Genomic DNA, 15019 nt, shown 5'->3' with positions numbered 1-15019 from the left:
TGTTTCTGATGAAATCCCTCCTTTTAATGCATTTTCTCACAGAAAATGAGTCTCTCGCCATGGGAAAATGGCTTTCTTGAGAAAGCATATTCTGGTCGAGAAATGGTGTTTTAAACAATAAAAACGACTCCCAGCCTAATTTAGTTCACATTTTTACTTTTGTTAACCTAGCCCGTATTCATAACGCACTAAACCTTTTTATCGCGTTAAACGCCTTTTCTCGACAACAAAAGCACAATTTCATCAGAAACAAACAAAACAAGAAAAATGAATCTATTCAACAAGTCTGCAACACATCCTTAAGAGTTACATGATTTCAACCAATGTCAATGTGTAATTTCCCCAGTTCTGATCATTGTTTAGGTTGTTGGTAGCTTGGTCCAATGCCAAAACACAGTGAAATCTCTTTATGGCTTTAAACGCGTTTTCTCCTCGAGAGAAACATGATTTCACTAAAAACGATATAGTTCAAACATGCCTGTTGTAACTGTCTGCAAACACTCAGAGCCTTAAAATAGGGTTTTCACCAATGTGTTTTTTGGTGAGAAACCTTCTATTTCAAGGTTCGGTGCGTTATCAGACACGTACAATATGTATTTTTTGTGTTTCTGATGAAATCCCTCCTTTTAATGCATTTTCTCACAGAAAATGAGTCTCTCGCCATGGGAAAATGGCCTTCTTGAGAAAGCATATTCTGGTCGAGAAATGGTGTTTTAAACAATAAAAACGACTCCCGGCCTTATTTAGTTCACATTTTTACTTTTGGTAACGTAGCCCGTATTCATAACGCACTAAACCTTTTTATCGCGTTAAACGCCTTTTCTCGACAACAAAAGCACAATTTCATCAGAAACAAACAAAACAAGAAAAATGAATCTATTCAACAAGTCTGCAACACATCTTTAAGAGTTACATGATTTCACCCAATGTCAATGTGTAATTTCTCCAGTTCTGATCATTGTTTAGGTTGTTGGTAGCTTGGTCCAATGCCAAAATACAGCGAAATCTTTTTATGGCTTTAAACGCGTTTTCTCCTCGAGAGAAACATGATTTCACTAAAAACGTTATAGTTTAAACATGCCTGTTGTACATGTTTGCAAACACTCAGAGCCTTAAAGTACGGTTTTCATCAATGTGGTTTTTGGTGAAAAACCTTCTATTTCAAGGTTCTGTGCGTTTTCAGACACGTACAATATGTATTTTTTGTGTTTCTGATGAAATCCCTCCTTTTAATGCATTTTCTCACAGAAAATGAGTCTCTCGCCATGGGAAAATGGCTTTCTTGAGAAAGCATATTCTGGTCGAGAAATGGTGTTTTAAACAATAAAAACGACTCCCAGCCTAATTTAGTTCACATTTTTACTTTTGTTAACCTAGCCCGTATTCATAACGCACTAAACCTTTTTATCGCGTTAAACGCCTTTTCTCGACAACAAAAGCACAATTTCATCAGAAACAAACAAAACAAGAAAAATGAATCTATTCAACAAGTCTGCAACACATCCTTAAGAGTTACATGATTTCAACCAATGTCAATGTGTAATTTCCCCAGTTCTGATCATTGTTTAGGTTGTTGGTAGCTTGGTCCAATGCCAAAACACAGTGAAATCTCTTTATGGCTTTAAACGCGTTTTCTCCTCGAGAGAAACATGATTTCACTAAAAACGATATAGTTCAAACATGCCTGTTGTAACTGTCTGCAAACACTCAGAGCCTTAAAATAGGGTTTTCACCAATGTGTTTTTTGGTGAGAAACCTTCTATTTCAAGGTTCGGTGCGTTATCAGACACGTACAATATGTATTTTTTGTGTTTCTGATGAAATCCCTCCTTTTAATGCATTTTCTCACAGAAAATGAGTCTCTCGCCATGGGAAAATGGCCTTCTTGAGAAAGCATATTCTGGTCGAGAAATGGTGTTTTAAACAATAAAAACGACTCCCGGCCTTATTTAGTTCACATTTTTACTTTTGGTAACGTAGCCCGTATTCATAACGCACTAAACCTTTTTATCGCGTTAAACGCCTTTTCTCGACAACAAAAGCACAATTTCATCAGAAACAAACAAAACAAGAAAAATGAATCTATTCAACAAGTCTGCAACACATCTTTAAGAGTTACATGATTTCACCCAATGTCAATGTGTAATTTCTCCAGTTCTGATCATTGTTTAGGTTGTTGGTAGCTTGGTCCAATGCCAAAATACAGCGAAATCTTTTTATGGCTTTAAACGCGTTTTCTCCTCGAGAGAAACATGATTTCACTAAAAACGTTATAGTTTAAACATGCCTGTTGTACATGTTTGCAAACACTCAGAGCCTTAAAGTACGGTTTTCATCAATGTTGTTTTTGGTGAAAAACCTTCTATTTCAAGGTTCTGTGCGTTTTCAGACACGTACAATATGTATTTTTTGTGTTTCTGATGAAATCCCTCCTTTTAATGCATTTTCTCACAGAAAATGAGTCTCTCGCCATGGGAAAATGGCTTTCTTGAGAAAGCATATTCTGGTCGAGAAATGGTGTTTTAAACAATAAAAACGACTCCCGGCCTTATTTAGTTCACATTTTTACTTTTGGTAACGTAGCCCGTATTCATAACGCACTAAACCTTTTTATCGCGTTAAACGCCTTTTCTCGACAACAAAAGCACAATTTCATCAGAAACAAACAAAACAAGAAAAATGAATCTATTCAACAAGTCTGCAACACATCCTTAAGAGTTATATGATTTCACCCAATGTCAATGTGTAATTTCTCCAGTTCTGATCATTGTTTAGGTTGTTGGTAGCTTGGTCCAATGCCAAAACACAGTGAAATCTTTTTATGGCTTTAAACGCGTTTTCTCCTTGAGAGAAACATGATTTCACTGAAAACGTTATAGTTTAAACATGCCTGTTGTACATGATGCAAACACTCAGAGCCTTAAAGTACGGATTTCATCAATGTGGTTTTTGGTGAGAAACCTTCTATTTCAAGGTTCTGTGCGTTTTCAGACACGTACAATATGTATTTTTTGTGTTTCTGATGAAATCCCTCCTTTTAATGCATTTTCTCACAGAAAGTGAGTCTCTTGCCATGGGAAAATGGCTTTCTTGAAAAAGCATATTCTGGTCGAGAAATGGTGTTTTAAACAATAAAAACGACTCCCGGCCTTATTTAGTTCACATTTTAACTTTTGTTAACCTAGCCCGTATTCATAACGCACTAAACCTTTTTACCGCGTTAAACGCCTTTTCTCGACAACAAAAGCAAAATTTCATCAAAAACAAACAAAACAAGAAAAATGAATCTATTCAACAAGTCTGCAACACATCCTTAAGAGTTACATGATTTCACCCAATGTCAATGTGTAATTTCTCCAGTTCTGATCATTGTTTAGGTTGTTGGTAGCTTGGTCCAATGCCAAAACACAGTGAAATCTTTTTATGGCTTTAAACGCGTTTTCTCCTCGAGAAAAACATGATTTCACTAAAAACGTTATAGTTTAAACATGCCTGTTGTACATGTCTGCAAACACTCAGAGCCTTAAAGTACGGCTTTCACCAATGTGATTTTTGGTGAGAAACCTTCTATTTCAAGGTTCTGTGCGTTTTCAGACATGTACAATATGTATTTTTTGTGTTTCTGATGAAATCCCTCCTTTTAATGCATTTTCTCACAGAAAATGAGTCTCTCGCCATGGGAAAATGGCGTTCTTGAGAAAGCATATTCTGGTCGAGAAATGGTGTTTTAAACAATAAAAACGACTCCCGGCCTTATTTAGTTCACATTTTTACTTTTGTTAACCTAGCCCGTATTCATAACGCACTAAACCTTTTTATCGCGTTAAACGCCTTTTCTCGACAAGAAAAGCACAATTTCATCAGAAACAAACAAAACAAGAAAAATGAATCTATTCAACAAGTCTGCAACATATTCTTAAGAGTTACATGCTTTCACCCAATGTCAATGTGTAATTTCTCCAGTTCTGATCATTGTTTAGGTTGTTGGTAGCTTGGTCCAATGCCAAAACACAGTGAAATCTCTTTATGGCTTTAAACGCGTTTTCTCCTCGAGAGAAACATGATTTCACTAAAAACGTTATAGTTTAAACATGCCTGTTGTAACTGTCTGCAAACACTCAGAGCCTTAAAGTACGGTTTTCACCAATGTGTTTTTTGGTGAGAAACCTTCTATTTCAAGGTTCTGTGCGTTTTCAGACATGTACAATATGTATTTTTTGTGTTTCTGATGAAATCCCTCCTTTTAATGCTTTTTTTCACAGAAAATGAGTCTCTCGCCATGGGAAAATGGCGTTCTTGAGAAAGCATATTCTGGTCGAGAAATGGTGTTTTAAACAATAAAAACGACTCCCGGCCTTATTTAGTTCACATTTTTACTTTTGTTAACCTAGCCCGTATTCATAACGCACTAAACCTTTTTATCGCGTTAAACGCCTTTTCTCGACAAGAAAAGCACAATTTCATCAGAAACAAACAAAACAAGAAAAATGAATCTATTCAACAAGTCTGCAACATATTCTTAAGAGTTACATGCTTTCACCCAATGTCAATGTGTAATTTCTCCAGTTCTGATCATTGTTTAGGTTGTTGGTAGCTTGGTCCAATGCCAAAACACAGTGAAATCTCTTTATGGCTTTAAACGCGTTTTCTCCTCGAGAGAAACATGATTTCACTAAAAACGTTATAGTTTAAACATGCCTGTTGTAACTGTCTGCAAACACTCAGAGCCTTAAAGTACGGTTTTCACCAATGTGTTTTTTGGTGAGAAACCTTCTATTTCAAGGTTCTGTGCGTTATCAGACACGTACAATATGTATTTTTTGTGTTTCTGATGAAATCCCTCCTTTTAATGCATTTTCTCACAGAAAATGAGTCTCTCGCCATGGGAAAATGGCCTTCTTGAGAAAGCATATTCTGGTCGAGAAATGGTGTTTTAAACAATAAAAACGACTCCCGGCCTTATTTAGTTCACATTTTTACTTTTGGTAACGTAGCCCGTATTCATAACGCACTAAACCTTTTTATCGCGTTAAACGCCTTTTCTCGACAAGAAAAGCACAATTTCATCAGAAACAAACAAAACAAGAAAAATGAATCTATTCAACAAGTCTGCAACACATCTTTAAGAGTTACATGATTTCACCCAATGTCAATGTGTAATTTCTCCAGTTCTGATCATTGTTTAGGTTGTTGGTAGCTTGGTCCAATGCCAAAATACAGCGAAATCTTTTTATGGCTTTAAACGCGTTTTCTCCTCGAGAGAAACATGATTTCACTAAAAACGTTATAGTTTAAACATGCCTGTTGTACATGTTTGCAAACACTCAGAGCCTTAAAGTACGGTTTTGACCAATGTGTTTTTTGGTGAGAAACCTTCTATTTCAAGGTTCTGTGCGTTTTCAGACATGTACAATATGTATTTTTTGTGTTTCTGATGAAATCCCTCCTTTTAATGCTTTTTTTCACAGAAAATGAGTCTCTCGCCATGGGAAAATGGCGTTCTTGAGAAAGCATATTCTGGTCGAGAAATGGTGTTTTAAACAATAAAAACGACTCCCGGCCTTATTTAGTTCACATTTTTACTTTTGGTAACGTAGCCCGTATTCATAACGTACTAAACCTTTTTATCGCGTTAAACGCCTTTTCTCGACAAGAAAAGCACAATTTCATCAGAAACAAACAAAACAAGAAAAATGAATCTATTCAACAAGTCTGCAACACATCCTTAAGAGTTACATGATTTCAACCAATGTCAATGTGTAATTTCCCCAGTTCTGATCATTGTTTAGGTTGTTGGTAGCTTGGTCCAATGCCAAAACACAGTAAATCTGTTTATGGCTTTAAACGCGTTTTCTCCTCGAGAGAAACATGATTTCACTAAAAACGATATAGTTCAAACATGCCTGTTGTAACTGTCTTCAAACACTCAGAGCCTTGAAGTAGGGTTTTCACCAATGTGTTTTTTGGTGAGAAACCTTCTATTTCAAGGTTCGGTGCGTTATCAGACACGTACAATATGTATTTTTTGTGTTTCTGATGAAATCCCTCCTTTTAATGCATTTTCTCACAGAAAATGAGTCTCTCGCCATGGGAAAATGGCTTTCTTGAGAAAGCATATTCTGGTCGAGAAATGGTGTTTTAAACAATAAAAACGACTCCCAGCCTAATTTAGTTCACATTTTTACTTTTGTTAACCTAGCCCGTATTCATAACGCACTAAACCTTTTTATCGCGTTAAACGCCTTTTCTCGACAACAAAAGCACAATTTCATCAGAAACAAACAAAACAAGAAAAATGAATCTATTCAACAAGTCTGCAACACATCCTTAAGAGTTACATGATTTCAACCAATGTCAATGTGTAATTTCCCCAGTTCTGATCATTGTTTAGGTTGTTGGTAGCTTGGTCCAATGCCAAAACACAGTGAAATCTCTTTATGGCTTTAAACGCGTTTTCTCCTCGAGAGAAACATGATTTCACTAAAAACGATATAGTTCAAACATGCCTGTTGTAACTGTCTGCAAACACTCAGAGCCTTAAAATAGGGTTTTCACCAATGTGTTTTTTGGTGAGAAACCTTCTATTTCAAGGTTCGGTGCGTTATCAGACACGTACAATATGTATTTTTTGTGTTTCTGATGAAATCCCTCCTTTTAATGCATTTTCTCACAGAAAATGAGTCTCTCGCCATGGGAAAATGGCCTTCTTGAGAAAGCATATTCTGGTCGAGAAATGGTGTTTTAAACAATAAAAACGACTCCCGGCCTTATTTAGTTCACATTTTTACTTTTGGTAACGTAGCCCGTATTCATAACGCACTAAACCTTTTTATCGCGTTAAACGCCTTTTCTCGACAACAAAAGCACAATTTCATCAGAAACAAACAAAACAAGAAAAATGAATCTATTCAACAAGTCTGCAACACATCTTTATGAGTTACATGATTTCACCCAATGTCAATGTGTAATTTCTCCAGTTCTGATCATTGTTTAGGTTGTTGGTAGCTTGGTCCAATGCCAAAATACAGCGAAATCTTTTTATGGCTTTAAACGCGTTTTCTCCTCGAGAGAAACATGATTTCACTAAAAACGTTATAGTTTAAACATGCCTGTTGTACATGTTTGCAAACACTCAGAGCCTTAAAGTACGGTTTTCATCAATGTGGTTTTTGGTGAAAAACCTTCTATTTCAAGGTTCTGTGCGTTTTCAGACACGTACAATATGTATTTTTTGTGTTTCTGATGAAATCCCTCCTTTTAATGCATTTTCTCACAGAAAATGAGTCTCTCGCCATGGGAAAATGGCTTTCTTGAGAAAGCATATTCTGGTCGAGAAATGGTGTTTTAAACAATAAAAACGACTCCCGGCCTTATTTAGTTCACATTTTTACTTTTGGTAACGTAGCCCGTATTCATAACGCACTAAACCTTTTTATCGCGTTAAACGCCTTTTCTCGACAACAAAAGCACAATTTCATCAGAAACAAACAAAACAAGAAAAATGAATCTATTCAACAAGTCTGCAACACATCCTTAAGAGTTATATGATTTCACCCAATGTCAATGTGTAATTTCTCCAGTTCTGATCATTGTTTAGGTTGTTGGTAGCTTGGTCCAATGCCAAAACACAGTGAAATCTTTTTATGGCTTTAAACGCGTTTTCTCCTTGAGAGAAACATGATTTCACTGAAAACGTTATAGTTTAAACATGCCTGTTGTACATGATGCAAACACTCAGAGCCTTAAAGTACGGATTTCATCAATGTGGTTTTTGGTGAGAAACCTTCTATTTCAAGGTTCTGTGCGTTTTCAGACACGTACAATATGTATTTTTTGTGTTTCTGATGAAATCCCTCCTTTTAATGCATTTTCTCACAGAAAGTGAGTCTCTTGCCATGGGAAAATGGCTTTCTTGAGAAAGCATATTCTGGTCGAGAAATGGTGTTTTAAACAATAAAAACGACTCCCGGCCTTATTTAGTTCACATTTTAACTTTTGTTAACCTAGCCCGTATTCATAACGCACTAAACCTTTTTACCGCGTTAAACGCCTTTTTTCGACAACAAAAGCACAATTTCATCAAAAACAAACAAAACAAGAAAAATGAATCTATTCAACAAGTCTGCAACACATCCTTAAGAGTTACATGATTTCACCCAATGTCAATGTGTAATTTCTCCAGTTCTGATCATTGTTTAGGTTGTTGGCAGCTTGGTCCAATGCCAAAACACAGTGAAATCTTTTTATGGCTTTAAACGCGTTTTCTCCTCGAGAAAAACATGATTTCACTAAAAACGTTATAGTTTAAACATGCCTGTTGTACATGTCTGCAAACACTCAGAGCCTTAAAGTACGGCTTTCACCAATGTGATTTTTGGTGAGAAACCTTCTATTTCAAGGTTCTGTGCGTTTTCAGACATGTACAATATGTATTTTTTGTGTTTCTGATGAAATCCCTCCTTTTAATGCATTTTCTCACAGAAAATGAGTCTCTCGCCATGGGAAAATGGCGTTCTTGAGAAAGCATATTCTGGTCGAGAAATGGTGTTTTAAACAATAAAAACGACTCCCGGCCTTATTTAGTTCACATTTTTACTTTTGGTAACGTAGCCCGTATTCATAACGCACTAAACCTTTTTATCGCGTTAAACGCCTTTTCTCGACAACAAAAGCACAATTTCATCAGAAACAAACAAAACAAGAAAAATGAATCTATTCAACAAGTCTGCAACACATCCTTAAGAGTTACATGATTTCACCCAATGTCAATGTGTAATTTCTCCAGTTCTGATCATTGTTTAGGTTGTTGGTAGCTTGGTCCAATGCCAAAACAGAGTGAAATCTTTTTATGGCTTTAAACGCGTTTTCTCCTCGAGAGAAACATGATTTCACTAAAAACGTTATAGTTTAAACATGCCTGTTGTACATGTTTGCAAACACTCAGAGCCTTAAAGTACGGTTTTGACCAATGTGTTTTTTGGTGAGAAACCTTCTATTTCAAGGTTCTGTGCGTTTTCAGACATGTACAATATGTATTTTTTGTGTTTCTGATGAAATCCCTCCTTTTAATGCTTTTTTTCACAGAAAATGAGTCTCTCGCCATGGGAAAATGGCGTTCTTGAGAAAGCATATTCTGGTCGAGAAATGGTGTTTTAAACAATAGAAACGACTCCCGGCCTTATTTAGTTCACATTTTTACTTTTGGTAACGTAGCCCGTATTCATAACGTACTAAACCTTTTTATCGCGTTAAACGCCTTTTCTCGACAAGAAAAGCACAATTTCATCAGAAACAAACAAAACAAGAAAAATGAATCTATTCAACAAGTCTGCAACACATCCTTAAGAGTTACATGATTTCACCCAATGTCAATGTGTAATTTCTCCAGTTCTGATCATTGTTTAGGTTGTTGGCAGCTTGGTCCAATGCCAAAACACAGTGAAATCTTTTTATGGCTTTAAACGCGTTTTCTCCTCGAGAAAAACATGATTTCACTAAAAACGTTATAGTTTAAACATGCCTGTTGTACATGTCTGCAAACACTCAGAGCCTTAAAGTACGGCTTTCACCAATGTGATTTTTGGTGAGAAACCTTCTATTTCAAGGTTCTGTGCGTTTTCAGACATGTACAATATGTATTTTTTGTGTTTCTGATGAAATCCCTCCTTTTAATGCATTTTCTCACAGAAAATGAGTCTCTCGCCATGGGAAAATGGCGTTCTTGAGAAAGCATATTCTGGTCGAGAAATGGTGTTTTAAACAATAAAAACGACTCCCGGCCTTATTTAGTTCACATTTTTACTTTTGGTAACGTAGCCCGTATTCATAACGCACTAAACCTTTTTATCGCGTTAAACGCCTTTTCTCGACAACAAAAGCACAATTTCATCAGAAACAAACAAAACAAGAAAAATGAATCTATTCAACAAGTCTGCAACACATCCTTAAGAGTTACATGATTTCACCCAATGTCAATGTGTAATTTCTCCAGTTCTGATCATTGTTTAGGTTGTTGGTAGCTTGGTCCAATGCCAAAACAGAGTGAAATCTTTTTATGGCTTTAAACGCGTTTTCTCCTCGAGAGAAACATGATTTCACTAAAAACGTTATAGTTTAAACATGCCTGTTGTACATGTTTGCAAACACTCAGAGCCTTAAAGTACGGTTTTGACCAATGTGTTTTTTGGTGAGAAACCTTCTATTTCAAGGTTCTGTGCGTTTTCAGACATGTACAATATGTATTTTTTGTGTTTCTGATGAAATCCCTCCTTTTAATGCTTTTTTTCACAGAAAATGAGTCTCTCGCCATGGGAAAATGGCGTTCTTGAGAAAGCATATTCTGGTCGAGAAATGGTGTTTTAAACAATAGAAACGACTCCCGGCCTTATTTAGTTCACATTTTTACTTTTGGTAACGTAGCCCGTATTCATAACGTACTAAACCTTTTTATCGCGTTAAACGCCTTTTCTCGACAACAAAAGCACAATTTCATCAGAAACAAACAAAACAAGAAAAATGAATCTATTCAACAAGTCTGCAACACATCCTTAAGAGTTACATGATTTCAACCAATGTCAATGTGTAATTTCCCCAGTTCTGATCATTGTTTAGGTTGTTGGTAGCTTGGTCCAATGCCAAAACACAGTAAATCTGTTTATGGCTTTAAACGCGTTTTCTCCTCGAGAGAAACATGATTTCACTAAAAACGATATAGTTCAAACATGCCTGTTGTAACTGTCTTCAAACACTCAGAGCCTTAATGTAGGGTTTTCACCAATGTGTTTTTTGGTGAGAAACCTTCTATTTCAAGGTTCGGTGCGTTATCAGACACGTACAATATGTATTTTTTGTGTTTCTGATGAAATCCCTCCTTTTAATGCATTTTCTCACAGAAAATGAGTCTCTCGCCATGGGAAAATGGCTTTCTTGAGAAAGCATATTCTGGTCGAGAAATGGTGTTTTAAACAATAAAAACGACTCCCAGCCTAATTTAGTTCACATTTTTACTTTTGTTAACCTAGCCCGTATTCATAACGCACTAAACCTTTTTATCGCGTTAAACGCCTTTTCTCGACAAGAAAAGCACAATTTCATCAAAAACAAACAAAACAAGAAAAATGAATCTATTCAACAAGTCTGCAACATATTCTTAAGAGTTACATGCTTTCACCCAATGTCAATGTGTAATTTCTCCAGTTCTGATCATTGTTTAGGTTGTTGGTAGCTTGGTCCAATGCCAAAATACAGCGAAATCTTTTTATGGCTTTAAACGCGTTTTCTCCTCGAGAGAAACATGATTTCACTAAAAACGTTATAGTTTAAACATGCCTGTTGTACATGTTTGCAAACACTCAGAGCCTTAAAGTACGGTTTTCATCAATGTGGTTTTTGGTGAAAAACCTTCTATTTCAAGGTTCTGTGCGTTTTCAGACACGTACAATATGTATTTTTTGTGTTTCTGATGAAATCCCTCCTTTTAATGCATTTTCTCACAGAAAATGAGTCTCTCGCCATGGGAAAATGGCTTTCTTGAGAAAGCATATTCTGGTCGAGAAATGGTGTTTTAAACAATAAAAACGACTCCCGGCCTTATTTAGTTCACATTTTTACTTTTGGTAACGTAGCCCGTATTCATAACGCACTAAACCTTTTTATCGCGTTAAACGCCTTTTCTCGACAACAAAAGCACAATTTCATCAGAAACAAACAAAACAAGAAAAATGAATCTATTCAACAAGTCTGCAACACATCCTTAAGAGTTACATGATTTCACCCAATGTCAATGTGTAATTTCTCCAGTTCTGATCATTGTTTAGGTTGTTGGTAGCTTGGTCCAATGCCAAAACAGAGTGAAATCTTTTTATGGCTTTAAACGCGTTTTCTCCTCGAGAGAAACATGATTTCACTAAAAACGTTATAGTTTAAACATGCCTGTTGTACATGTTTGCAAACACTCAGAGCCTTAAAGTACGGTTTTGACCAATGTGTTTTTTGGTGAGAAACCTTCTATTTCAAGGTTCTGTGCGTTTTCAGACATGTACAATATGTATTTTTTGTGTTTCTGATGAAATCCCTCCTTTTAATGCTTTTTTTCACAGAAAATGAGTCTCTCGCCATGGGAAAATGGCGTTCTTGAGAAAGCATATTCTGGTCGAGAAATGGTGTTTTAAACAATAGAAACGACTCCCGGCCTTATTTAGTTCACATTTTTACTTTTGGTAACGTAGCCCGTATTCATAACGCACTAAACCTTTTTATCGCGTTAAACGCCTTTTCTCGACAACAAAAGCACAATTTCATCAGAAACAAACAAAACAAGAAAAATGAATCTATTCAACAAGTCTGCAACACATCCTTAAGAGTTACATGATTTCAACCAATGTCAATGTGTAATTTCCCCAGTTCTGATCATTGTTTAGGTTGTTGGTAGCTTGGTCCAATGCCAAAACACAGTGAAATCTCTTTATGGCTTTAAACGCGTTTTCTCCTCGAGAGAAACATGATTTCACTAAAAACGATATAGTTCAAACATGCCTGTTGTAACTGTCTGCAAACACTCAGAGCCTTAAAGTACGGTTTTCATCAATGTGGTTTTTGGTGAAAAACCTTCTATTTCAAGGTTCTGTGCGTTTTCAGACACGTACAATATGTATTTTTTGTGTTTCTGATGAAATCCCTCCTTTTAATGCATTTTCTCACAGAAAATGAGTCTCTCGCCATGGGAAAATGGCTTTCTTGAGAAAGCATATTCTGGTCGAGAAATGGTGTTTTAAACAATAAAAACGACTCCCGGCCTTATTTAGTTCACATTTTTACTTTTGGTAACGTAGCCCGTATTCATAACGCACTAAACCTTTTTATCGCGTTAAACGCCTTTTCTCGACAACAAAAGCACAATTTCATCAGAAACAAACAAAACAAGAAAAATGAATCTATTCAACAAGTCTGCAACACATCCTTAAGAGTTACATGATTTCACCCAATGTCAATGTGTAATTTCTCCAGTTCTGATCATTGTTTAGGTTGTTGGTAGCTTGGTCCAATGCCAAAACAGAGTGAAATCTTTTTATGGCTTTAAACGCGTTTTCTCCTTGAGAGAAACATGATTTCACTGAAAACGTTATAGTTTAAACATGCCTGTTGTACATGATGCAAACACTCAGAGCCTTAAAGTACGGATTTCATCAATGTGGTTTTTGGTGAGAAACCTTCTATTTCAAGGTTCTGTGCGTTTTCAGACACGTACAATATGTATTTTTTGTGTTTCTGATGAAATCCCTCCTTTTAATGCATTTTCTCACAGAAAGTGAGTCTCTTGCCATGGGAAAATGGCTTTCTTGAAAAAGCATATTCTGGTCGAGAAATGGTGTTTTAAACAATAAAAACGACTCCCGGCCTTATTTAGTTCACATTTTAACTTTTGTTAACCTAGCCCGTATTCATAACGCACTAAACCTTTTTACCGCGTTAAACGCCTTTTCTCGACAACAAAAGCACAATTTCATCAAAAACAAACAAAACAAGAAAAATGAATCTATTCAACAAGTCTGCAACACATCCTTAAGAGTTACATGATTTCACCCAATGTCAATGTGTAATTTCTCCAGTTCTGATCATTGTTTAGGTTGTTGGCAGCTTGGTCCAATGCCAAAACACAGTGAAATCTTTTTATGGCTTTAAACGCGTTTTCTCCTCGAGAGAAACATGATTTCACTAAAAACGTTATAGTTTAAACATGCCTGTTGTACATGTCTGCAAACACTCAGAGCCTTAAAGTACGGTTTTCACCAATGTGTTTTTTGGTGAGAAACCTTCTATTTCAAGGTTCTGTGCGTTTTCAGACATGTACAATATGTATTTTTTGTGTTTCTGATGAAATCCCTCCTTTTAATGCTTTTTTTCACAGAAAATGAGTCTCTCGCCATGGGAAAATGGCGTTCTTGAGAAAGCATATTCTGGTCGAGAAATGGTGTTTTAAACAATAAAAACGACTTCCGGCCTTATTTAGTTCACATTTTTACTTTTGGTAACGTAGCCCGTATTCATAACGCACTAAACCTTTTTATCGCGTTAAACGCCTTTTCTCGACAAGAAAAGCACAATTTCATCAGAAACAAACAAAACAAGAAAAATGAATCTATTCAACAAGTCTGCAACACATCCTTAAGAGTTATATGATTTCAACCAATGTCAATGTGTAATTTCCCCAGTTCTGATCATTGTTTAGGTTGTTGGTAGCTTGGTCCAATGCCAAAACACAGTGAAATCTCTTTATGGCTTTAAACGCGTTTTCTCCTCGAGAGAAACATGATTTCACTAAAAACGATATAGTTCAAACATGCCTGTTGTAACTGTCTGCAAACACTCAGAGCCTTAAAGTAGGGTTTTCACCAATGTGTTTTTTGGTGAGAAACCTTCTATTTCAAGGTTCGGTGCGTTATCAGACACGTACAATATGTATTTTTTGTGTTTCTGATGAAATCCCTCCTTTTAATGCATTTTCTCACAGAAAATGAGTCTCTCGCCATGGGAAAATGGCCTTCTTGAGAAAGCATATTCTGGTCGAGAAATGGTGTTTTAAACAATAAAAACGACTCCCGGCCTTATTTAGTTCACATTTTTACTTTTGGTAACGTAGCCCGTATTCATAACGCACTAAACCTTTTTATCGCGTTAAACGCCTTTTCTCGACAACAAAAGCACAATTTCATCAGAAACAAACAAAACAAGAAAAATGAATCTATTCAACAAGTCTGCAACACATCCTTAAGAGTTACATGATTTCACCCAATGTCAATGTGTAATTTCTCCAGTTCTGATCATTGTTTAGGTTGTTGGTAGCTTGGTCCAATGCCAAAACAGAGTGAAATCTTTTTATGGCTTTAAACGCGTTTTCTCCTCGAGAGAAACATGATTTCACTAAAAACGTTATAGTTTAAACATGCCTGTTGTACATGTTTGCAAACACTCAGAGCCTTAAAGTACGGTTTTGACCAATGTGTTTTTTGGTGAGAAACCT

This window comes from Lampris incognitus, chromosome 3 (genome assembly GCF_029633865.1).
Source record: "Lampris incognitus isolate fLamInc1 chromosome 3, fLamInc1.hap2, whole genome shotgun sequence".
NCBI lineage: Eukaryota > Metazoa > Chordata > Actinopteri > Lampriformes > Lampridae > Lampris > Lampris incognitus.
This window is presented reverse-complemented; position numbering follows the sequence as displayed.